We start from the raw sequence: 25069 nt of genomic DNA, 5'->3' as shown, positions 1-25069 counted from the left end.
GATTAACTACTAATTATTTCACTGATAAAATTCCAGTTATACTGTCTGTGGACACACTATATAAATTAAACTACTCATTGCTCTTGGAAAAAAAACATCCTAAGTTATTAATGTGTTCATTTCTGAGTTGTTGTTTATTTACCTTCATTATAAATGATTTATGTGATTCATTAGATTGTGGTAATTATCACTTTAGAGTCATAAGTTTTCTATTAATGCAAACTTTGCTGGTGATGAAGTACACTGCTATTTATAAGTCAGGTTTGATAAGTATTAAATGCAGGATAATGAAAACAGTCAAAATATGTTTAAAGAACAATAAAATGTGTTATAGAAACTCACAATCTTGACATTACAAAACAACTGTATTGTCTCTTAAGAAGACAGAGAAGCTCTTGAATCTATTAGTGTATTACTTCTAGAAGAAAAAAAATAATCCTAAAAAAATGAGAACAGCTATGCTAACACTACATTGTTTTTAGTACAAAGAGATTGTCCAGTCTAGCATATCAGTTTAAAAAGATATTACATGGTGCATTCCTGAACTAACTATTGACTTTATGAGTTCTCTACTGTTTCCCCAACATATTCAGACCTTTTTCCTTCCCCTGCCTTCTGCTTGGCTGTGTAGCTCCAGCCAAGGCCAGCAGTTCACCTCCAAGCCTACAGTTCAAATTAATTAGCCTGTTTCTTTTAGCTGATCTCCCTCCTCAGTTTTCCAAAGATTTTAGCATACCAATCTAAAACTGTAATTTCTGTGCATCTGTGTCTCTACTACCTCTTTTGAATTACAAAATTTAATCATATATTAATCATCATATCATCTAACTCAGTCCTGTATTCCTGTATTCCTTTATCAGAGGTTATAGTTTGAATTTTATCCACTGTTCTTCCTCTGGTTATTCCAAGGTACTGATTATTAGTATTATACAAAGATGTACAAAAAACATTATTCCACCTTAGAAACATTAGGAAAAAAAAAGATGACCAGCCGGGAAACAGTTTTATATTCTTCTATATAGTCTTAAAATAGAAAATGTAAAATAGAAATAGAAAATGTGGTTTGCATTTGGAATCTAAAGTGAAATATTTTCTTCCTTTGTAAGTGTAAGTTTTGTAGCTATAACAGTTTTTGGAGAGTAAAAAGAAAAAATCTTGCTCTTAAAAACTACCTTAAAATACCACAGGGAGATTTTGATGTTAGGATAATCAAGTAGAAATATTCATTCTATTGGGATTTCAGAAATATTTATTTAATTATTTTTAAAAGATTTGAACTAAAATAAAATAACGGCCACGATGCCTTCTTGCTAGGAAAAGGGATATTTTTATAGCCTAAGAAGTTGTAGTTGAGACATTTTTTAAATTAATGTGAGTCAAACTAATCAGTAGGGAAGTTAAATTCTTATAAAAGCAATTTGGCAAAGACTTTACAGCTCTGGCAGCAGAGGAAAGAAAAAGCAATTTTTTGTCTTCCAGTTAATTGTCTTGAGTTACAGTCTCAGTGCAGCTGACATTTACTGTTTTGCAGACTAGAAATGTGCAATATTTATCATTATTGTTTAGATTTAAAACTATAGTTGACACCAACTATGCTACCTGAGAGACCATGGAAGCAGAAAATACCATAAAACATTCAAAGAAGTTACTCATGTTAGAACATGTTAGATATAACTAGGAAAAGATTTTTTAAGATGTCAGATGTAAGACAGTCTCAAATGTAGCAGATTTAGGAGTTTATACCATGCAAATATATTCCTGTGTCTTACTTCTGAAATTGCCCCCTAATTTTGTCTTGTTTTTTTGGAAGGCCTGAGATCTCAGAGCTAAGATGTGCACTGCAGCTCCCACAGTTCCACAAGTCACTCTGTGTCAGGGGAACAGCAGTATTTCCCATTTACCCTACATGTCATTCAGCTTCTCCTGCAGTGAACTAGGCTGAAGCAAAACTAAACTACTGTGCATCCTTGATAGATCAGTGAAGTAGTCTCTAATGTGCTTATGTATATAATACAGGTATAAACATTACTTTGGCTCAGAGGTTCATGGATACAGCAAAATGTAGGAAGAAGGGTTTGTTTGTGGCTATGGTATCTACCTCCCCAAGTAACTTGTTAGCATGACGAAGCCCTGCTTTTCTGGAAATGGCTAAACAGCTGTCTGATAATGGGAACTTATGAATGAACTCCTTGTTTTGCTTGTGGGTACAGATCCTCTTCCTTACTTAAACTGTCTTAATATTGCCCCATGGGTAATTTCATGCTTTTGCTCTTCTGATTCTCCTCCCCATTCTGCTGGGGGGAGTGAGTGAGCGACTGGGTGATGTTTAGCTGCCTACTGGGGTTAACCCACAACACCTGTGATTATCAGTTCACACATAACCCAATGAATATTGATTAATTTAATACTGATTACTTTGATGGTGGGCCATGGATGACCTTTTTAGTTTTCTTTGATCACTTGGTGGAAAAAATCCCACAACAACAGCAAGACTTGTAAAGCATTATTTGCATAATATAGATTTTATCTTTTTAAGCCTGAAACCAATCTTCCTTAGGTGAATAAGTAACAAATTGCTTGATTGGAAGAAGCAAAAGGTGAGAGTTCAAAATTCCTTTTCATGTTTTATTAGTAATTTTGGAAGGTAAGGCTACAAGGCAGGGATGCTTTCATATGATTTAGTGGGTTGTATTTGCCTATTATGAACTTCATTTTTAATTAAACATACTATTATCCTGTTGGGAAAGTTGAGCTTTAATCACACATAAAAGTCACTGAAATAAAGTTCAGGCTTTCACTCTTGATGAGGTAATAACACAGTTTTCTGGTATTTGCATACTTTTACCATTGACCTCCATGAAAATTACAGCAGAAACACAAGGAAAATCTATTCAGAATGATGCAAATAAGAGAAGTTAAGCAATTTCTACTTACAGAAAAACTATTTTGAATTTAAAAAGAGTTGTGTTACAAAAACCCATTTTATCATTCTCTGCTGCTCTTACCCAAAGAGACTTTGGGAATCTTGTTAGATATGAACAAGAATGATCAAGCTTTCCAAATGTGATCACTCACATTCTGGAGAGAAAGAAGGGTGAAAACTAATACATCTAAGATGTACTTTCTTCATTCACCTGATGTAGTGGGTTTCTGTGGCTGGGTTTTGGTAGTGGGGTGGGGTGGCTACAGGGGTGGTTTCTGTTAGAAGCTGCTAGAAGCTTCCCCTGTCCCGTGGAGCCAATGCCTGCTGGCTCCAGGATGAACTTCCTGCTGCTGGCCAAGGCCAAGCCAATCAGGAGTAATAATAATGCCTCTGTGATAACATATTTAAGAACAGAAAGTTGTGGTGCAGAAAGAATTCCAGCCGAGGAAGAGCACAGTGAGAACATGGGGATAACAGTGCAGACACCAAGGTCAGTGCAGAAGGAGGGGCAGCAGGTGCTCCAGGCACTGGAGCTGAGGCTCCTGCAGCCCGTGGTTGAGCCCATGATGGAGCAGCTGTGCCCCTGCAGCCCATGGAGGACCATCGGGGTGCAGAGACCCACCTGCAGCCCATGGAGAAGCCCATGCTGGAGCAGGTGGATGCATGAAGGGGGCTGTGACCCCATGGGAGGCCCAAGATGCAGCAGCGGGGTCCTGGCAGAGACCTGCAGCCTGTGGAGAGGGAAGCCCACACTGGAGCAGGTTTTTCCCAGGAAGACCTTGTCGCCCCTGTGGGGGACCCACGTCCATACAGCTCATTCATGAAGGACTGCACCCCATGGAGAAATGACCCACTGGACAGCTGTTTGTGGAGAACTCTTGCCTGATGGATGGACTCATGCTGGAGAGGTCCATCAAGGACTGTCTCCTGTGAGAGGGACCCCACAGGAGCAGGGGAAGGACTCCTCTCCCCGAGCAGTGGCAGAAACAACTGACCATGACCCCCATTCCCCATCTCCGTGCACCACTGGGGGGGAGGAGGGAGAACATGGAAGGAAGAAAGGGTGGGGGGAAGGTGTTTTTGAGATTGTTTTATTTCTCACTCTTTGGCTCTGATCCTGTTAGTAATAAATTTAAGTAATATCCCCACTTTGAGTCTGTTTTGCCTGTGAAGGTAATCAGTAACTGACCTCTCCCAGCTCTTATCTCAACTCATGAATCCCTAGCTGGTTTTCTTCTCTCCTCTGTCCAGTTGGAGAAGGAGAGGGAGTGAGCAGCTTTAGTGGGTACCTGGCATCTGGCCGGGGTCAACCCACTACACCTGACAAACAAAATTTTGAGTTCAAAGTTTAGGGTAATATGTCTTAGAAAAGGCATGAATTCTCAATAATACGTGAAATCATGCTTGTCCATAGTTTTATATAAGAAGTTGGAATATATTTTTTTTCCTCTGTGAACACTGATGATTTTCTATATTCATGTATATATGCATATATGAAAATATGCATCAAATGTAAATTTCTCATTCTGTCATAACTTTAGCAGTTTTTTACTTAAAGCGAAGAGATTATTTGAACAAATAAAATTATGAAGATATGGTCCGCAATAATAGCAAAAAATGTCATTTATTGCATATTTCTATGTCTAAAACTTTTGTTCCGTTTTTCACAGTTAAGGTTTTTAAACATTAACCTTTTTAAACTGTGAAAAATTTACGCTTCAAGACAATTCAGTGCCTTTCAACACAGATAACTTAAGCATACTAAGAAAAAAGCAAAGTTGAATGAAATCAGTTATGTCTGCCATATTTACAAAATATTAATGTAGAGGTTTCTAAATAGTTTTATCATCCTTGTGTCATGAAATAGAGAGTAAAAGAAAACCCTTTTTTTAGATTAAAAAAACCCACCTGAATTTAAAGACCTTAGAATAATATCAGCTACCACAAGTGCAAAGAGATCCACTAGAGTCTGAAAACAGTATCTTCAAGTACCTCTGAAATCAGAGCTTCTTTTACTTTCTTCAATTCTTAAATGGAAAAGGGGGAAAATCAGACATGGATGAAGACCTCAAGTCATACTAAAATAACATAGGGCTAGAGGAGAAGTAGTTCAAAAAAGACCTCTTCCTACATTAGTCCAGCACCAATTAAACTATGGATGTAATAAAAGACAACTCAATAACAGCTAGGATTGGCACAGTGACCAGCATAGGCAGAGAGGAGAGAGCTAGAGAAAGAGCTGGAGGAAACACATAAGGTTTATACCAATGCAGTGGCAGGAAGCCTGAGCAGCAGTGAATGAACATGAGAGGACAGGTACCTATGGGTAGATGCATGTTTTCACAGGCAGGTGCAACTGAGTCTTGCGGATTTCCAAGAAGATCTGAAATCAATCTGCTGATACTCTGAAGCACCCGGAAAACATTTAGCTGTATGGCAACGTGCCTGACCTAGAAGCAGTGTTGGGGAAGAGTAGGTACAGAGTCTGCATTCTGCATGGCTGACCACTGGCCTGAAGCACAGGCAGAACTAACCTAACTTACTGCAAAAAACTTTGTACGCATACTCCACAAAACTCATTCTGAAACAGACCTTGTCATTCATCTCTTTTATTCACACAGCTAGGACATATATTTGTGGTAATTTTGAAAGGTTTACAGAAAGTATTACTGTCCCATGGTCATTTGTTACTGCCCCATGACTGAAGCCTTCATATGTCTGCTTCACTGCACAAGTAGCTGAAACTACAATTAAAATGGATAAAAGTACTGTGATTGATTTGACATCGATATGAATTCAAATTGTATCACAAAATTGATGCAACTTAGCCTCGGACACATGAACCCTGGCAGGTAGAAGGAACTAATCTGTGGGCACAGTAGCTTCTTCAATTTCTACAGTTTATTCACAAAAAGACAATTATTTATACCATCAGATGAAATAGCGATGGCCTTAAATGTGACAACACTACTGAAAAATCACGTGATGTTATGTTTGTTTCTGATTTTGTTTTTTCAAGATCTGCCAAAAAAAGAAGGATTTCTGTCAAAATACTTTATTCATACTGTAAAGTCAGGAGCTTGAGTGAGAAAAAAGCTTCATAACCTGCATAGCCTTTAAGCACATAGTCACAGGCAAAAGAGAGGATGACAGAGCTGCACATGTGTAACAAAGATGGTATGCAGAGTAGTGAAGTTCTAGCAAGTTCAAACAAGTTCAGGAATGTTATTTTTTTCCAGGAGGAAAAATAGGAGGATTATTTTATAGCAAGAGCTATTGTTCCTTATAGAATCTCCAGTTAATTATTTTCAAAGACTGGAAGAAATCCACCTGAGAATAGATGAGGAATTTTCATAGTTAAAGTCGCTGAATTATGTTCTTATAAACTGGCCTCTATATCAATTACAGATTCTGTGGACGATGCTGTAGATTTTTAATGAGTATTCCATTCTTTGAGTGATGTCCTAGATACAGGAGGACAAGCTATATTCCTTCTTTCTTGATAGAAAATCTATGAAAAAATGAAGACTGTTACCCTGTGGCTCTCCATTCCTACAATTTCATATCCATAAAAAAGGGAAAACGTGCTCTGAACAAAAGTTAGTAACTAAGATGCACTGGTATGGTAACAAAATTCTATGATAAAATCAAACCAAACTGAACAAAACCAAAACAAAACTGTTGTTTGAAGGTAAAGACCAGGACTACCTTGTGAACAAGGAGAGAAAAACATGGCAATGAATATTCTGTGATTATGTGAGCATGTTTGCTGTTCACTGATGCATATTAGGGGATAACATATATACATTATTGAATGAATTAAATGAATAAATTATTAAATGAACAAGAGTTCAGGCAGAAATTATGTCACTTTGACCACTTATAATAGTAGAAACATTTCAGATATTTGCCTAGTTCTGAAATGTTGCTAATCAGCAGAAATTATCATGGCTAGGCTTCGCGAATGAAGATTTGGGTAAGGCTTTACCCACGTTTGTTACAAGCGCGCTGGTGGCTAAAAAGGTCAATATGAGATAGGCACGTCCAGTTGCAAAAGGCACAGCAGAAAGACTCCTTAGGTGGTATATTCTGCAAGGCACGATTCTTTCTGCATTGTCTTTTTTCCACAAGAGTGATCCTGCATGCTTTCTCAAAAGCATCAGTACATTATAGATAGTGTGTCTCCAGAGCTCCTGATTGGAGGCCAGAGTAGACCAGTTATGGTGATCAATATGCCCAAGGCTGAGATGTTGTTTCAGGGAGTCCTTGAATCTTCGGGGCTCCTCTCTTGCGGCAGCCAGTGGCAAGTTCACCATAAAGCAGGATCTTAGGGAGGCGGTGGTCCTTCATCCTTGAGACATGCCCTGCCCAGTGCAGCTGTGTTCTCATCAACATGGCCTCAATACTCGTGATTGCTGCTTGTTCTAGAACAGATGTATTGGTCACATAATCTGACCAGTGGATGTTTAGGATTGTACAGAGACAGCGTTGATGGAAGCGTTCTAGGAGTCACAGGTGGTGGCGGTAGATGACCCATGATTCGGATCCATATAGGAGAGTAGACAGCACAATGGCTCTGTAAACACTGATCTTTGTACTTTTCTTCAAGTGTTTATTTTGCCAAACTCTTTTATGAAGCTTTCCGAAGGCACTATATGCCTTTGCTAACCTGTTGTCTATCTCTCCATCAATCTTACCATCCGAGGAGATGAGGCTATCTAGGTAATTAAACTACTGGACTGATTTGAGCTCTGATTGGCCAATGGTGATATGAGGATGATGGAAGACTTCCTGAGGTGCAGGTTGATAGAGAACTTCTGTCTTCTTTAAGCTGACTTCCAGCCCAAAGAGTTCAGCAGCATCTGCAAAGCAGGATGTTAAACGCTGCAGAGCTGCTTCTGTGTGGGCCACAAGGGCGGCGTCATCAGCATAAAACAGCTCCCGGACAAGATGGTTTAAGATCTTAGTGTGGGCCTTCAGTCACCTTAGGTTGAATAGGCTTCTATCAGTATGGTATCGAATGTAGATACCGTCCTGATCATTGAGGTCTGCCGTGGCCCTTTGGAGCATCATGCTGAAAAAGATTGTGAATAGGGTTGATGCGAGAACGCAGTCTTGTTTCACACCGCTGTTTATTAGAAAGGGCTCAGAAAGTGCATTGCCATATCTGACTTGGCCATGTTGATCCTCATGGAGTGGGATGATCATTTTAAGGAACATGGGGGGACAACCTAAGCGTTCCAAAATCTGCCATAGACCTTTTCTGCTCACAGTATCGAAAGCCACAGAAACTAAGTACAAAATATTTCAGACCTGCTGAGAAATACTGGTAAAGTTAAGTGCATATTATCAAAGCAGGTGCACTGAAGTTCAATTCTGGCTCAATTATTTATGAAGACTTCTTTTTGAAATACCACCATTTTCCTGCACCACTTTTTCCTCCCTCCCCAAACCAACAGAATTTATAGAAGTACCCATTACCTACCTTCAAAGGCACACACACAGGGAAGAGCTAACGGTTAATTTCCCCCATCTACAGGTAGCATAGGATACTTGAATTGAGCCCTATTGATCCTTCCTGTTTAGCAAACAAGTTTTGTAAAAACTTCTAGCTTTAAGAAAATATCATTTTATATACATCTACAGGCACAGTCACACACATATCCACATACAGAAGTCCATGCTTCAGAGGCCCAGTTCCTTATGACCTTATGTTTTTTTGGTAGCTACATTAAATGGCTAAGATTTTCTTCACATTTAAACAAAGTCTTCATTTTTCCTTCTTAATCAAGTGCATGACTTTTACCTTGCTGTAAAAATAAAATATCCTGGGTAAAACCACACGACAAGCTGTAGCCCTTTTTTGATAGCCAAGTCTGAAGCCAGAAACACAAATGCTTCTTAAATTTTTATTTGGGGTCTTTTTTTTCTAATTTTTGCACTCTTTGAGTTTCTGAGTCGAATAGAAGTTTGAAGATAATTTTATAAACTTGGGGAGCAATCCAGACTGCTTAACACTCACTAAGTGGTGGAACTTTTAAAAGCGACTTGTTCTGAAGATCAATCTAAAATAAAAATATACTGATATTCTCCATTTGGAAGACTTAGGTAACAACAATGTGTGCATCCAAAAACGAGCACACTTCTAAAACTTAAGCATCTTCATTAATCAAAAGAAGCAAACCAACCAACAAATAAATTCATAGAGTGTCCCTTAAATGGATGGACTGTTCTAACTGAAAAAAAAAAGACTCAACCACACAAAAAATTACATAACAAACAAAATAAAACCCCTTAATATTAGGTTTTTTTCAAAAAGTAAGAAACCTGAATAACAACATCATCAACATAGAGCTCTGTCCCTGAAAATTCAGCATTTCTCAACCATCAAGCCCCAAGTTTCATTTAAAAGCGACAGCACAGATTGGTTCTTATTCTAAATTTTAAACATATGACCTTTAAAAGTTATTGGTAGAATGTGAAGAGAAACATGTTTTATTTCATAGAAACTCATTAACTAAATACTCACTTTCAGTTTTGAGTCCAAACTTAAGTAGTCCTGAATATAACTCATTATAAATTCTTATAGTTAAAACTTGCATTGTTGTACTTTATGAACAATTGAGGAAATTGAAAAGGCAAAAACTTTATTTAACTCAGTGATGGGAAGAGTGTATTGCATGAGAATGCATGGTGATATATAGATCTTCTTTTCCCTTTACTTAGAAATATTGAGAGTCAGACACATTTCCTGTGGACCTGAAACGCTGAACCTCAGACAGCCAGGCCTCTGCAGAATTGGTGAGCTCTCTGCCAGGATGAATATCTCAGTTAGAGGTCAGTTCGACTGTTTCTATGGTTACAGATTAATTCAGTAGTTAGAAAGGCACCCTTAGGTATATATATTTCTTGAACCAGGAACATAAGTCAAAGTTGGATATCTTGAGGGACAGCTACGATTTAGCGATGGATTGACTATCATGCAACAAGTTTTCACATCTGTGATTTCTTAGGTGATGCTAGTAAGTAACTCTCTCATTGAAAAAAAAAAACCAAAACAAATAATTTTTCACCTAATGCAGCTGTTTAGGAAAAAAATAATGTAGAAGTAAACACCCTAATTCCTTCAATTTGGGAATTATTTTTAAACCAATTCTTAAAGTCTGAAAAAACCAAAGATAATGACAGAACTTTGGCTTCTACATAATGTATAATTATATAGTGAGTGTCATTTGATTAAATCTCAAATGAATTAGAATATCAATAGTATTCTTTTTAAAAGTAATTTCTTGGTAAGATCATGCTCATTTTAATTTTTTCTTTATGCATGACATTAAAGAAATCAAAGTTCTATCTCCTTACAAATATACTTACCAAAATGGGACTTGAAAAGCAGAGATTTATAACACTCTTTCCAAAAACTTTACATTAAAACTTCACATGATCTATGTGAATATGGTACTGACTATGGGGACTACACCTACACAAAAGCTGAAAAAAAAATCCCACTACTTAATAGCCAGTGAAAAGAAAACACAAATTATTTTAGTATTAATGATGCTTTCCCCCTCACCTAAACAGCCTTTAAACAAGAATCATATATTGTCTACCAGTACTGAACAGGCAAAGGTGTCTTCTGTTATCATCCACTGCAAGAGGAACAGTGTTCATGTCCTTCTGAATATGTGTTAGTCAGAATTTAACACCAAAATGTATTATCCATTCTTAATTCAGCTTAAAGGGAAACATCTTCACATGAAGAGTATTTCTAATGTTTAACAGTTCTGCCAAATACTGATGAAATATCTGCTAGGATCTGTGGAGGTCAATAATGCTAAGATGATCCCAGCAGAGGCAGAAAACTGGAATGCTTTATTGGACTTACGAGTTCATATTTAAAGTTTTAGGGTCTATTCAACAGGGGTTTGTAGCTATTACAATTATTACAATTAGGGGGTTTCAGGGGATGACATAAGGGAAAAACCCAGATTAACAAAATTTTGAGGTCTTAACAATTGCCTCATAGGGAAAAACTCGTTTTATTTTAGGGGATTTTACAGGGGGGAACAGGTATTCAGGTCTACAGAATGCAAGGATTCAGGGAACACAAAGGGGGAGATAAGGTACAACAGGGCTTCTGCACAGGTCTGATGAGATCAGGGTTCGGACTCTCTGGCTTGAGCAAGGCAGGTGATAACATCATGCAAGGAGTCTCTTCGCATTCTGCTGGAGAAGGCAGGAAGAATCCCCAGGGATAAGATCAATGCAGAGGGTTTTTCCCAGCTACTGTGACTCCAGGTTTCTGTTTAAACTCAGCAGATCCTTTTTTCTGATATCCAAATTTTGGAATCCAACAAAGATCTGATTATTAGAGATGCCTCTGCCCAAAGTAAGGTGCAAATGAGAAGTCAATAGTAGAGATGAAGTCAATAATAGAGATTTTAATTAGCAGTAAATATGAGATAGAGAGAGAGAGAGAGAGAAAGAAATAGGAAAAGAGAGGCAGCGGGGAGACAAAGAGAGAGAGAGAGAGAGAGAACAGATTAAATAAAGAGATATTACCACCGGTGGATCCAGACAGTGCTCTGTTGGTCCTTTTCTTCTGGTTTTCTCCGTGGTGGGGGTCCCTCAAAACATACAGTTCGATGGCTTAATATACATTCAGGTATACCTGTCAACACCCAAACACCTCACCTGGGGTGGGGGGAGTTCTACACACTGTGTTTTGCAACACTGTGGATCTGTTGCAACACTGTGGATCAGGGGTGCTTTGGGGGTCTTTGATAGTTTAGTTGAACCAGTTATGCCCCATCAGAAGGGATGAATACCCTCAGACCTACTTCAGAGTCGGTGGGCTATGGTCTCCCCCCACTAGACTCAGCCAGAACCAACCTTCAGCACAGTTGCTGAACTAGCCTTCCCCGTGGACTCCTTGAAGTGACACATCACAGAAACACAGAATCACAGAATATGCTGAATTGGAAGGGACCCACAAGGATCATCAAGTCCAACTCCTGGCCCTGCACAGGACCATTCCCAGGAGTCACATCACATGCCTGAGAGTATTGTCCAAATGTTTCTCGAACTCTGTCAAGCTTGGTGCTGGGACCACTTCCCTGGGGAGTCTGTTCCTGTGCCCAACCACATTCTAGGTGAAGAACCTTTTTGTAATATCCAACCTAAACCTCCCCTGACACAACATCAGACCATTCCCTTGGGTCCTGTCACTGGTCACTACAGAGAAGAGATCAGTGTCTGCCCCTCCTCTTCCCTCATAAGGAAGTTGTAGATTTCAATGAGGTCTCCCCTCAGTCTCCTCTTCTCCAGGCTGAGCAGACCAAGTGACTTCAGCTGCTTCTCATACGGCTTCCCCTCAAAACACTTCATCATCTTCATAACTCTGCTTTGGACACTCTCTAATAGCTTAATATCTTTCTTATATTGTGGTGCCCAAAACTGCACAAAATATTCAAAGCGAGGCTACCCCAGTGCAGAGCACAGCAGGACAATCCCCTCCCTTGACCGGCTGGTGATGCTTTGCCCGATGCCCCCCAGGACACGGTTGGCCCTCCTGGCTGCCAGGGCACTGTGGACTCATATTCAACTTTCTGTCAACCAGGACCCCCAGGTCCCTTTCTGTGGCACTGCTTTCCAGCATCCCACAACCTTGTTTGTCCTTCACTAGGCCTGAAATAATTTGGACAATAGTACCAGCTTTATTTTATCTCAAGTTCTGGTCAGGTGGCTTAACTCAGTCCAAATTCCAGAAATCGAGGAAGTATATTCAGCAGGATGGGCTTTGGTGGTCACAGATGAGCAGTTACTTCTTTGCACAGTTTGCTGTAGTGGGCAAAGTCCTTTGGTGATCCCAACAGTGTTTGAGACAATTGCAATCTTTAACTCTCTATTAACATCTATTGGGTTGTAGATGTTGATATTCAACCTGTTGAATATCAACCTGTTGATATTTCAGCCTGAGAAAATACTAAACCAAGATTCAAAAAAGAGCAAAATAAACAGAGAAAATGGTATGCAGAGCAAAAATATCTACATATACAAAAGCAGTAGTGAATCAAATAGAGAAAATGTCACTTTTTAATGTTGTTGTATAGGTATTAAATGCATATTTTTAACTTTAAGGCCAAAATTATGTGGAAAATATTGGCATAAATGGTCCTGTAGAGCCCAGGGTGCTCACATGTAAAATAACACATTTAATAAAAAGGGTATGTATGAACAATTATATATGTTTTTCAAATGTCCACTGTATCAAGTTCTAATACAAAAAATGGTACATGATAGGGATGCGATACTTTCTGTAGCCTTATAAAAGTTTGTCATGAGTTGAACTGGTCTTCATATTATGCAAAGAAGATGAAAAGAATGATAGAAAGGTATGTCTTGAAAAGGCTCTTAGGAGTTACAGTATGATGTCTAGAGTGCATTAACCTAGGACTTTGGAACCAAAGAAGGACTATGTAAATGTGAAGTAAACAGGTTGTCTCTTATTTGATATAGAACGGACAGTAATTAATAGTTGTATAAAGAAACAGAATGACGCACTACATCTTTCCTGTGTAGCTTCCTATGGCAATGTGTGTATGTCTTCATCAGCGTCCTTAGAGAGTAAAATTCAGTCTGCCCAAATCTTGCCTGTACTTATGTGTCTAACACTTACATGACACACTTACATGTCTCAGATGGTTAATCCGGTCTGCTGATTTGCCATGTTTTCTTTTGTATACTCAGATATAGTACAAGAATTGGTACAAGACAGAAATACAATACATTTCGTGACTGTATCAAAGTGCATGTCATGAATTGAATTGATCTTAGAATTGTGTTGAGCAGATGCAAGTGGGGGAAGAGGAGAGAGGGAAAAAGATAGAGAGAGGTGTGAAATGAAAAAGAATTTAGCAGCTATAGCAGGATTGCTAAACTGAATTCCTGAAATGGTTTCAAAAAAACAGTCTTGTATTCTTGCCTATACAGAGCAGGAGGGGTGAAAAGTGGCAACATGGCCAGAGCATTCTTCTGAAATGTGCTTTAAATTTTAATACAGCTGGAAACACGGGAGATAACATTTCTTGCATCCTTAAAGGAAAAGAGAGACACTCATCTTAAGCAAGGTTGAATAAACTCCCTAAAAGACTTCTGTGACTCTTGTTCATCTCTGTGCTGAAGAAAGGGAACACAAGTAGCCATGTGACTAAATTTCAATAAGGTAAAACCTGAATTGCATATCAATGTTAGGCAACTGCATCTTTTTTCAGAGTAAAACTTTATGCTGAACTTATTTTTTTGATAAGCTCCTTTAGGTTATTCCCATTAACAAAGTATTTAAGTGACTGTTCTGCAACACACATAGGGAAAGTAATACATAATCATGCAACATAAATTATTAAAAAATTTAGAAGAACTGTGGCTGTTGAATCTAACAAGTTCAAATCAAGTCCTAAGAAGTTATAGCAACACAAACTGGTCTTTCTAAATCCAGAAACCATAATCCAACACTGTAGTTAAGACATTGTTCAAGTGTTTAAAAATCAATGAGAAATCTGTTTCTCTCTTACACAGATGGTTGCCCATTTATTCTACTCTAGTCAGTATAGATCTCAGACTGGAACAATTGCATAACACGTAAGTTTTCAGGAGCAGAGACCCCAGCGAGCAGAACTGGTGCGGCAAGAGGAAATAATGCTATTTATCAGTTGCTTCAGTGACTATTGGTAGTTTGGCTGGGAATAGAGCCGATGGAATATGTGCTTTCATTGACAGTGATTTGCAAAATTCAGTTAGGCAATTAGAAGAAATCTGTAATTGAAGGTACTCCCACCTAGAAGAATAATGAAGTGTAAAAAAAAGAAGAAAGGAAAATACTATAAAATCCATTCTCCATTTTCTTTTGTTCATAGCTAAAATATGCTCAGTGCTATGTAAACAATACCAGGGAGTTTTTTTAACTACACATTAGTACTAAAAGCAATGAGCAGGTGAATGAGCTGCACGAAATAGCGAATGTTGCAAAACTAGTTATTTTTACAAACCAAATTTTACTTTGCTGAATAATTAATCCAAATAATAAAGCTGTAAGTTCATACTAGTTCTTAATGAAATAACTAATAACCTACTAATAACCTAATGAAGTAATACCAAAATAGTTATCATTTTTTTCTGATGACAATGGTGATTATTATAAATTCAAAAATTGTATTTTTTTACTAGGATCATTGATATTGTTACTTTTGAGCAATGTTTAGTTCTGGAAAAAGATAATTTCAGACATATACTTATGACTTATCAAATAATACCTGAGTGAAGTGTAAATTGTCAGACAAAATCACATTACAGGGTAACATTAACGTCTTTTTCTACTCTCATCTTTTTATTTGCATCTCCAAATTAGAAGTAATTGTTTGGAGGAAAATATGAATTAATTAGGAAAATACATTTCAACATCTGGATTTAAAAATTTTATTAACATATTTTGTCTCTCTTTAAGTCTTAATATATATATAGCTGAAGGGCACATCTTGGTAGTCTTCATATGTCTTCTGGAGTGACTAGGCTCCCAAATACCGGTACATTCAAGTTCCAGTGGTAGAGTCAACACTTCTTATAAGAGCAGATACATCGACAGATGAACCACTTACAAACCATATGATACCTATGTTCTCCTTGATGCAGGTTTTAGATATACTCCCTTGCTAGTCATTTTTTCCAAAATGAGTGCAAATAGTTGTGAGAAATTGTTATAACATGGACTGAAGAAGGATTACACTATATGACTCAAGTTTCAATCTCCCATCTTTCTGGTAAAGATTTCAGGTTATTATACATTGAAGTCCAGAGAAAGACTTGTATTGACTTAATAGGACTACAGGGCTTACAGTAGCTCATGAGTGGCTGAGTCTAGGGGAAGCATGACACTTTAATTGTCTCTTCCTTTAAAAAACAAAACTACAAAACCAAAGCAAAGCAAAGCAAACAAACAAACAAAAAAACACATCAAATTTTGCTATGGTACTCTTATTTAAGATGAGAAAGTGGAGCTGGTTAAATTTAGTCTGACAATCTGTGGCTGATTTTACGTTATTTGTTTAGGGGTAGTATTACATTAAGGTAGGATCTACAGTGACATAGGCTGTCCCTCACTTCTGAGGACATTTCTTTCTAAACACATAGAAATAGAAATAGTAGCTGAAACCACTACTATTTCTTCATTAGTGTATAGAATAGTAAGATGTGGGATGTCCAGATTCAGTGCATCTACTGAAGAAATCTAAGATTATTCTTTCCCTCTGCAAGGTGAAACCTCTTTAATCTTTGGAGAATAGCTTAATTCTGATTTCGTTCTCCCAGATAAAGAGGAGGAAAAAGAATGAACATGATTTCATAATTAATTTTGAACTTCCTGCTCTTTGTGGTTGAATAGGATCCCTGTTCATTTCAGAAATTTCAACCAATGTTTATTTCATGTAAAATGTCATCTATGGGGAAGTGGCAACCACCTTGTTACACTACAGGCAAGTATTTCTTGCCATCACATTTGGAGGATTTAATTTATGGAAGTTTGCTGTTTACAAAGACCTGTGGTCAATGTGTGAAGCATAGTGATAATGAGGGAAAGACAGGTAATAGGTTACTCTATGTAACTGAATTGATTATGAACTATGTCTGGAAACAGAGTTTTAGGAGCCAGAATAGCTTTCAGGAGAGTTCTCTAGGACTAAGGTTGCAAATGAAATTCCATAGTCTAATTTTTTTGTTAGGACTTTGATGGGCTAAAGAAAAAACGCTTCACTTTGCAGTCTCTCTGCCAGTAGCATCAAGTTAAAGCCATCACAGATCTTGTACTATCACTGTAAGAACTTTAGGAACCATCACTCTATTAATTTCTTACAGGGACTCCCAAAGTTTATTTAGTTTATCTTGGCATTGTTTATTATTGACTCTCATTCTTATCTGAGCTTATGGATAATGAATTTATTAGTGATACATTCATTTTAAATTATCTTTCTGAAGAGATAAGCATGCCAGTGATTTCAATTTCACAGCGAACATCTAGCTGATCCATAAACCAGACAAGCCTATTTTTTAGATTGCAAGGATAGGCCAAAAATACCAATAAGCCCTTTTCTACACTTGTAATTGACTCTTTCTGAATAGTGCCATCTGGTCTTTCTTGGGTGAATGATTGATTAACTGAGAAATATATGATTAGTGGCTTGCCTTGCTACTGTACTGTACAAGTTGTTCTGGAGTGTGCTCTCAACAGCCACCATCTGTGAGCCTAACAAATCAAGCAGGGCAACATGCTGTTCTGTGCTATCCATGCAACCCTTGGGATTTCTGTCAGGCTACTGACCTGTTTGGTCTATGGAGCTGTGGTTGAACAAATCTGAGCAGAAGTAGCTTTTTCTCTGTCTGATTTTTTATTATTTTTTATTATTATATTATTATTCCTTCTTTACTCCCTCCCTCCTTCTTTCCCTCCTTCCCTCCCTCTCTGCTTCTTTGCCTCTTACGTTCTCCCTGCCTGCAAACCAGAACATTTTTCTTTAAGCTTGTTTACTAAGGTTATAAGTTGTTGTTGTTGTTATTATTTTTGTTACTATTATTATAATTTCATTATCAAGGAGCAGATATCTCAACAGGGAAAATTTCACTTGATGCTTAGGGTTTGAAAAAAAAGTGAAATTGTAACAGGACATATTAGGAAAAACTTTGACTACGACTTTGGAATCACAAAATGGTTGAGGAGGGACCTTCGGAGGGAGGGACCTCTGTGCTTCATCTTGTCCAACGCACCTGCTCAAACAAAGTCTCCTAGAACCAGTTGCCCAGGACCATACCTAGGTCATTTTGAATGTCTCCACAACCTCCCTGGGCAAACTGTGACAGTGCTCAGTCATTCTCACAATAAAGCCGCACTTTCTGATGTTCAGAGGGAACCTTCAATATATCAGTTTATGCCTGTTGTCTCTTGCCCTGTCACTGGTAACAACTGAAATGAGCCTGGCTCCATTCTCTTTGCACCTTCCTTTTCAGGTATTTAAAAACATTCATGAGTTCCCCTCATGATCATTCCTTTCTCTGAGATGACTCTCAGCCTTTCCTCGTGGAAGAGTTGCCCTTAATCACCTCTACGATCCTTTGCTGGACTTTCTCCACTAAGTCCAGGCCTCTCTTGTGCGGAAGAACTCAGAATTGGGCACAACACTCCCAGCGTGGCCTCAGCAGTGCTGACTAAAGAATCCTAGGACACATCATACCCACACAAGCAATCCTAGAACAACGATGTGAAAACGTGCAACAGTTTTGACTAATATGATCCTTCTTGGGAAAAGCAGAGCTGTAGACAAGATCGGAAAATATTTTGGACTCTTATGTTGGCTAAACAAGGTACGATCAAATGTTTAACAGATATAAGCAAAAAATTGAAATTTTCAGGTTAGATTTGTTGATGACTCACAAAAGAGCTTTTTAAACTTTTGCTATGTAGTTACTAAGAATGTGGAAACTAATACCATCATAATTTGTTTTTAAAAATTGTTATTACCAGTAATGAAAATTTCATGGTATTATCTGTTAATATTTTTGTTAAAAGTTGAGAAAGATGCAGTTACTATTTTATAAGGGGAAAAAATTTATTTCTGATTCTACACTTGTTTTTAACATACAAGAAGGAAAAAAATGTAAACTTCCCCCGTTTTCTTTCTCTTGCTACCTTTTTTTTGCTGTATAATCAGAAGCCTGAGCTTGATATAAAACCTATGGACTTCTCAGAGCTGAAATATATTTTTTACTGGGAGAAGACTGGAGCATGTTTAATTAGGTGTACTTGTATTAAGACAGAAGGGGAATTATATTGCTGGGTCAGATAGTTCCCAAGTGCTGTTTGATTAAAGCTGTAAAATACTATATTTCTTATGTTGGCATTGGACCAATTAAAATATTGCCAGTAAAAAGCTATGAGCTAGAAAAGGAACTCTAAAAATAACATCTTGTTAGTGTACATATCTGCTTCCTGTGTAGGTTCTGCTTCAGGGTTTTACTGCTGTCAATACTGCTGACAAAAAGCAGTAAAACCACCAGCTGTGCTCTATTCTACCTTGTGCATCATCAACAAAATTGACAGTTAACACTGATTTTAAAATCTGTATTACTGATGGGTAAAAATGTATATCAATGAATATTGAATTGCAAGACAGCCCGCAGTCCTGTGTGGAAAACAAAAAGGATGGGAAGAAAACACAAACCACAGAGAATGAAAACTGTTGGATAAAGTTTTGAAAACAGAATCAAACTTTTGCCTCTATGACTTTTTAAAAGGTTTTCTACGTCTGATAGTTAACAATTCTGTCTTTCCAGAAGCCAGAGTAATTAATACAATGATTTGGGGGAACAAAGACTGTTTTTCCCTTAGCCATGTTTCTTTTCTTGGCACACTGATACACCATGAAACACAGCTCAAAGCAGAGCAGTATGGCATTAAGTTTAAATATTAATTCCTCCAAAGACAGCTGCTAGTTCACATACTTTCTTTTACAACTGTTTCAAAATGTCTGTCAGCTTGTATTTTCTCACAAGCAATTTCATGGATAAATGTCAGAAGGTGGGCACCAAACTCAGCTCATGTAGTACAAATGCTTATGTAATTTGTTAATTGTTCTTCAGCTTTACTTCTCCATCAGATGTTGATATCTGACTTAGCCAACACTGCACTCAGAACTTGAGGTGAGGCAGCACCAATGCTGAGACACAGTGAGACAGACACTTCTTTTGGCAGGTTAGCTATATTGTGCTTAAAGCACCCCAAGATACTTCTGGCCTTTTGGGCTGCCAGGGAACATTGTTAGTTCATACTGAACTTCACATCAAACAAACCCCTCAGATTCCTTTCTGCAGGACTACATTCCAGCCTCTTGTCCCCTAATCTATACACACACCCAGATACCAAGAATTACACTGTCCCGGGTGTAGAATCCAGTATTTGTTCTTGTTCCGTTACATGTGAGTGATGTTTGCCCATCACCAATCCATCAATATTGCTCTATAAGGCCTCTCTACTCTCAAAGGAATCAATGACTCCTTCTAATTTATTATCAACAAACTCAGTGTGACCTAACTCCTGTGCCCAGGTCATTAACAAAACTTTGAAGAGAACTGTCTCTCAGATTGAGTCCTGAGCAAACACCACTAGTGGATGACTGCCAGCTAGATGTTTCCTCAATTTCTGCAACTCTTTGAGTCCATCCTTTCAGCCAATTATTCACCTACCATATTGTATGCATGTTCAGCTGGATGCTTTTCGGTTCAGCTGCACGTGCTGGACACTTTTCCCATAAAGATGTTGTGAGAGATAGTATCAAAACCTTTGCTAAAATCCAAAACCACATGTTCACTGCCATCCCTTCATTTACTAGGGAAGTAATCTTATTAAGTTAATAAGGCTTCCCTTCATGAATCCATGTTGGCTTTGACCAATCACTGCATGGTCTTTTGAGAGTTTTTCAGTAAGTCCCAGAAAAATATCTTCATAATTTTACCAAGTACAAAAGTGAGATTGTCCATCTTATGATTAGTAAGGTCTTCTTCCTAGCCGTTCTTGAAAACTGGAAAAATGTTTGCCATCTTTCACTAAGATTGGAAATTCTCCAGATTCCTAAGACTGTTAATATATAACTACATTAGGTCTTGCGATAACATCAGTGAACTCTTTCATTACCCTGCAGTGAATCCCATCAGGTCCCATAGACTTATGTGCATTCAGTTACAGCAACAAATAGTGTACCAATTCAAAGTCAACTGGGAGCTAATCACTCCTGGTCAATCATGGTCTTCCAACCTAGAGCTCCAAGAGTCCCAAGGCCCATCATTGGTGTTAAAGGCAGAACTGGAGAAGTCATTAAACGTTTATGCTTTATCTTCATCTATATTTCTGAAGTGACCAGTCTCATCAAGTAGCAAATCAATGTTTCTTTAGATCTCCTTTTGCTGTCAATATACCTAAACCTAAATTTGTTACCCACCTATATACAGGCCATCTTCAACTCCAGCTAAGCTTTGGCTATACAAATTCTCTTCCTATAGTGGTTAACAGCATCTCTACAGTCGTATTGTATAGCCTGACCTTGCTTTCATAGTCAATACATTTTGGTTTTCTGCCTAAGTTCTGAAGGAGATCACTTTTCAGCCAAGGCAGACTTCTGCCCCTCTTGACTTCCAACACATTGGAACTGCCTACTCCCGCACTCTCAAAAGATGTTTCTTAAAAAATGACTGACAGTCGTGAACCCCATTACACTCAAAAGCAGATTTCCAGGGAAATTTACTAACTAGTTCTTTGAGCAGTCTAAAGTCTGCTCTCTGAAAATGCAGGGTAGTGAGTCTATAGTTTTTAGCTATTTTTTTTTTTAAATATTCTAAAACAGTACAGATTGAAGTCTAAAGGACTTCAGTCCATTGATTCTAAAAATACTGGAACAAGTTAGATGAACAATCTTTGTCAGTTAAATAGGTATATTATTCTCTTGCAGGACATTGAGTATAAAGACATCACCATGATTTGTCTTTCATGTTTTCATTAACCCTACCTTGATTGTCTTACTACAGTTGTTCACACATTGAGACATTTGGGGATTGATGGAGTATTTCATAAATACATCTGTGAAATTAGTTTTCAGGGTTTTTCTTCCTGGTCAGATGACTTCTCAGCATGTCTCTTATAATTCCCAAAAGCATGTCTGTGTTTTATGCATTTTCCTGTGATGATTAGTAATGTATATTTTCTAAAGCTAAGAATGAACTTTTTTCTCAATTCTACACAGAGTACAGATAATTGCATTGCTCTCTTAGTCTTTACATTACACGTTAGAAAAGATCTATCTGTAGACTAACTTGAAAAGACTGCAGAAATAGTAAGAGCATAGCAAAACTAGAGGTATATTTCAGAAACTGGCATATGCAGCTCTGGCAGTGCTCCCACTTAAGATCTAATTTGAAGAAGACAGATAACAGACATTTTTAACATTTCTGCAATTTGAAGTCAAGGTTTGGACCCCAAAAGGATAACTAAAAGAAAGATAACAGTGACACAAAAAAAAAAGAGGAAAGCAGTTTTGCAGAGTAGGAGCTGAGGATCATGGGCACAGGCTGTCCATGAGCCAGCAATATGCCCTTATGGCCAAGAAGGGCCAATGGTGTCCTGGAGTGCATTAGGAAGAGCAGTGCCAGAAGGTCACAGGTGGTGCTCCTGCCCCTCTACTCAACCCTGGCGAGGCTGCATGTGGAGTACTGTCTGGTTCAGAGCTTCCCAGAAAGTCATGAATCTTCTGGAATGTATCCAGTGAATGTCGTGGGTTGATATGACTGGGTTTTTTTTTTTTTGGTAATGTGGGGGGCTACAGAGATAGCTTCTGTAGAAGCTGCTAAAAGTTTCCCCCCCATGGAACCAAAGATGGTTGGCTCCAGGGCAGACTTCCTGGTGCTGACCAGGAGGAGAGCCAATCAGAAGTTTTAGTAACGCCTCTGTGATAACATATTTAAGAAAAAACTGGTTGCGCAGAAGAAATTCCAGCCAGGGAAGACCTGACCGAAGCTCCCAGGTGGCCCTGCCACCTCCCTCGCCGCAGCGGGGTGGTGGTGGCAGGCCAGCCCAGGGTTCTCGACACCCAGCCCGGAGCAGGCAGAGGCAGCCCCTGTGAAGGGGCGGCTGGGGGCTCTGGCTGGGGGCTCTGGCTGGAGCATGGGGCCCTGTGGGGGAGTGGCCCCACAGCCTCCCCAGGCCCGCCCCACAGGCAGCCCGGGAGAGACGCAGCCGCTGCGGCCAGAGCCGGGGCCAGGAACGGGGCTGTGGCCCTGCGGAGAGCGGCCCCACAGCCCCCAGGCCCGCCCCGTGAAGCAGCCCGTGCTCAAGCCCATTCTGCCCAAGTAGCCAAGCCAGGCTAGGCCGAGGGGCATGGGGTGCCCTGTGAACTGGGCCAAAGGGCAGCCAGATCAAGGATGCTGGAGCAGGTGGATGAATGAAAGAGACAGACATCAGTGGGAGGCCCAGCAGGGAGTGGGGTCCTGCAGGAGATTTGCGGCCTGTGGAGAGAGGAGCCCACGCCAGAGCAGGTTATTCCCGGGTAGGACTCAACTCATGGCCCTGTGGGGGACCCACATCGGTGCAACTCATCCATCAAGGACTGCATCCTATGAAAAACCATCGGGGTTTAGAGACCCCCTGCACCCCATGGAGGAACGACCTTTGGGAGGGCAGATATGGAAGACCTGTGGCCCGGAGGGGGTGGACCCACGCTGGAGATGTCCATCAAGGACTGTTTCCTGTGGGAGGGACCCCATGGAACAGGGGAAGGACTCTGAGCTTTAGCCTCCCCTGTAGCCCGTGATGAAGACCATGGTAAAGGAGGCTGTCCCCCTGCAGCCCATGGAAGGGTGACCCACAGGACAGCAGACTTGGAAGACCTGTTGCCCTCTGGGTGGACTTCTCTCCCTGCACTGATGCAGGGGGAGGAGAGAGAACATGGAAGGAAGGAGGGGTGGTTGGAAAGTGTGTTTAAGACTGTTTTATTTCTCACTGTTTAGCTCTTATCCTGTTAGTAATAAATTTTAGTACTATCCTCATGCTGAGTTTTGTTTTGCCTGTGTGACTTCTCCTAGGTCTTAGTGATTTTAGTGGTTGCCTAGAATCCAGCCAAGGTCAACCCACGACAGCTACAAAGATGATGAGAAGATTGGAACATCTGTATTATGAGGACAGCCTGAAGCCGTCTCAAGAAGGGATGTCTGAGATTGGACCTCATCACTGTCTATAAGTATCTGAAGAGAGGATGTCAAGAGGATGGAGCCAGGCTCTTCTCAGTGATGCCAAGCAATAGGACAAGAGGCAATGGGCAGAAACTGATGTACAGGAAGTTCCACTTGAACATAGGGAAGAACTTTGCTGTGCAGGTGACAGCACACTGAAACAAATTGCACGGAGAGGTTGTAGAGTCTTTCTCACTAGGGATATTCAAGAATCTTCTGGATGCAACCATGTGCCATGTGCTCCAGGATGACCCTGCTTGAGCAGGGAGGTTTGACCAGAAGACCTATTGGTGATCCCTTCCAACCTGCCCCATCCTGTGCTTCTGTGTTAAAAAAGAAAGAATTTTCCAGATATATATAGATAAACCTGTCTAATGAACAGCATTTTTAGCTCTGCTGAAATCAGTAATGAACGTCCATGCCAGTTAGTGAGAGAAATTTTAACAGCGATAGGTCCTTTGATAATAAACATTGCTACTGAAAAAAGTATATTGTTTTTTCAAGTAGGAAGGAAGATTTTCAGCTATTATGCAGAGGTTATAAATCCAACATTATTAAAAACATACATTTGATAACTTTTTAAATACTTATGGTAAATTATGCCTTCCAAAAAGGGGATAGATGAGCGGGAACAACTTAAAATATTTGCTTAGTAGTAAGGGAATTTTTAAAACTGGGAAGACCCTGGTAAGTTTTTAGCTATCGTAGTTAGGCTGTAAAACAATGATAAAACCCATAAAATTATATAGTAAGTCATTAAAAGTTTCTTGCTGTCATAGTCATGATTGATTCAAATATAGCTTACAATCTACCATCAACACAGAATAAGACCTTGAGATGGATAAAAAGATACAGATATTCACCTTCACAGTGCTAAACGTAAAAAAAGGGTAGTAAGTTTTTAAGACTTGAAAAAACAGCATTTTCACACCAGATATTGTCTCAATACTGTCTGAACAAAATCAGCTTCCTGTCATTCTTTTCCCTAATTGCTTCTAATTATATTTCTATAGATTTCTGTAGATATACTGTGTCTTTCAAATTGAGATTTCCACAGCACCTGCAGCATTAGATCCCTAGATACAACAATGCACTGACTGTCGATTTAAGTAAGTTTCTAGTTTTAACGGGAGAAGAGAATTCAGAATATGAAGGCCCTAAATCCTTGCTCTGTTGCTGCTCTGTTGAGGTGATCTTTGACAAGCTACTGCAGAGTCTATGCCTTAATATTCCCTTTTGAAGAAGGGAAATAATGCTGCTTGGATCAGAAGTGTGTCACAGAATTATCTTTTCCATGTGAATAAGACCAATAAGCTACCTAGATGGTAGAGT

The 25069-nt window shown here is 39.1% G+C and overlaps 1 long non-coding RNA gene across 1 annotated transcript; it reads left to right on the top strand.

The window, feature by feature from the left end:
• Positions 1–22662: 22662 nt before the first annotated feature.
• Positions 22663–24226, top strand: LOC120324640. The gene is made up of 2 exons (XR_005566102.1): positions 22663–23055; positions 23591–24226. It is a non-coding gene; the product is annotated as an uncharacterized LOC120324640 (long non-coding RNA).
• Positions 24227–25069: the final 843 nt, after the last annotated feature.

This window comes from Pipra filicauda, unplaced genomic scaffold (genome assembly GCF_003945595.2).
Source record: "Pipra filicauda isolate LSUMZ 115617 unplaced genomic scaffold, ASM394559v2 scaffold61_size3293851_pilon, whole genome shotgun sequence".
Taxonomy (NCBI): domain Eukaryota; kingdom Metazoa; phylum Chordata; class Aves; order Passeriformes; family Pipridae; genus Pipra; species Pipra filicauda.
This window is presented reverse-complemented; position numbering and strand designations above follow the sequence as displayed.